General features: G+C 42.5%; 1 protein-coding gene across 2 annotated transcripts in view; it reads left to right on the plus strand.

The window, feature by feature from the left end:
* Positions 1 to 965: 965 nt before the first annotated feature.
* The window catches only part of GNPDA2 (glucosamine-6-phosphate deaminase 2), an 8,692-nt gene continuing 7,752 nt past the window's right edge, over positions 966 to 1,905 (plus strand). Inside the window, exon 1 of one of the 2 annotated variants that reach the window (XR_002114442.2) lies at positions 966 to 1,044. The gene's annotated coding sequence lies outside the window, so the exon portion shown is untranslated. The remainder of the gene's footprint in view (positions 1,045 to 1,905) is intronic. The other variant, XM_010710224.3, reaches the window with a different exon arrangement.

A 1,905-nucleotide genomic window follows, 5' to 3' on the forward strand; every position in this document is an offset into this window, starting at 1 on the left:
AAATATAGCCTTATAAACAATAAAAAGTGCAGCAATAACAGCAGAGCAGCAAGATCCTAGGCCACAGCAAGTGATAATTTGCTCAAATGCAATAGCTATGGGAAAACAAAGGAAAAAAAGCTATTTACCTTCACAAGGCCTCTAGTACACAAAGACCACCAAAGAGAGACCTTCGCATCCACTGCCAACCCTTAAATGAGGTCTGGGAAGGCGTGGATCCTGGCTCCATTGCTTCCAGTCACCCAGGTGCACTGCGTGCACCTGAGCTCCCCTGAGTTGGCCCTGCCTTCCCACCAGGTGCTCAATCACTGTTTCAAGCCCTGACTTAGCAATTCTGCTACAATCCTACAGATGTTTGTTCCCAGCCTTCTGCGTTTCTCTGCAGAAACTTACTACTTCTTCTGTTTTCTCATTGGCCTTGTGCAGCATAATGATATTATGTTTACACCTTGAAAGAAAGTGATTTTCCCATCATGTGCACAGTTAAAATGGAAAGTCTACTCATGTAAAAACTGAAATGACTGATGCTAGCAAAGTATTGGTACACTGCCACCTGCACTGCAATTCATCTATGTATTCATATATTTACTCCATATAAACACCCATATTCAGACTATTTACATTTTCCTGAAAACATTTAAGGTCAGTAAGAACTCAACCACACAGGACAGATGCCTTATTCTCACAGGACAGAGATGGAGACCATCTAAAGTATTCTCCGAAGGGAATAAACTTGAACTACAGCTCAGAGTACTGACGGGAATTTCACTCAGCAACATCCTTGAGTACTTCAGAAATATCCCACGTGTAGGGGAACTGTTAGGTCGTGGCTTGAACTGCTGACAGAGCACCTGGTGAAGGGGTGTGGTTGTCCTATGGAGCACAGGAAAATTGTTTGCACCTGTGCTCCTCACATGACTAGAAGGGGTGGAGCCATCCTGGGCTCATATAAGGGCCAGCTACAACCAGAAGAGCATCTTCTGGACCTGAGTTCTTTCCTGTAAGGGGATGCTGTATAGCTAAGTGATCTAGTTCATCAGTTAGGTGAGTTCAGCTCTTCTTTTTGTATGTGACTGTGGGCCTGCCTGCAAATACTTTATCTGGCATCACTAAAAATCTGTCAGAAGTAATTCTGCTTATTTGTGAGCAAAATGCCTGTGGTATAGAAGCACAGTCAGCTGTAGGATTGTGAATTTATGCCTATGAGGCAGCTGATACTTCTAATGGTAAGTTAGACCTAGTGACTTTCAAGGTGAGCCTTGATAAGGTTCTGGGAAACCTGATCTAGTTGTGGTGTCCCTGTTCAATGCAGGGGAATTCAGTTAGATGGCCTTCAGAGAACTTCAGAGATCCCTTCCAGCTCTAAGGATTCTATGATTCTAAACGGTTAAGAGCAAATGCCACTCTTCAGAATCTAGTAAACTTTTGAGATATGCATTATAGGAAGACAAGGTGTGAAAGAAATCAGGTCAGTAACAAGTAATGGTATTTTAAAGTTAAACTTCAAAAAATCTGTACTTTAAATTACTTTAAATTAAACTTTTACTTTACTTAAACTTATACTTTAATTTAAAGATTTCATCTATCCTTTCATCTATATGTGTGTCTGCAAGACTCCACTAAGGTTTGTTTCTGTTGCAAGGTTGCAAATCCATCTTCTAAGCCTTGGGCAAATCATTACTCATTCTTTCTATGTTACCATGCAAGTAGTGAAATGACCAGAAAACATGCTGCTGTCATACACATGGGTTGGAATTTCAAGTTTCTCCCCATTTCCATCAGCTCCCCTCACTGTAATCATGGAGGCTTACGGGCGCTCTACGGAAAGGCCTCACCCCAAGTCCCCACTGTAACCTAGGAGGAAATGCTGACCGTCCCACACGTCCGCTCTCCAAGCGCCGAGCA

This window comes from Meleagris gallopavo, chromosome 4 (genome assembly GCF_000146605.3).
Source record: "Meleagris gallopavo isolate NT-WF06-2002-E0010 breed Aviagen turkey brand Nicholas breeding stock chromosome 4, Turkey_5.1, whole genome shotgun sequence".
NCBI classification, from domain to species: domain Eukaryota; kingdom Metazoa; phylum Chordata; class Aves; order Galliformes; family Phasianidae; genus Meleagris; species Meleagris gallopavo.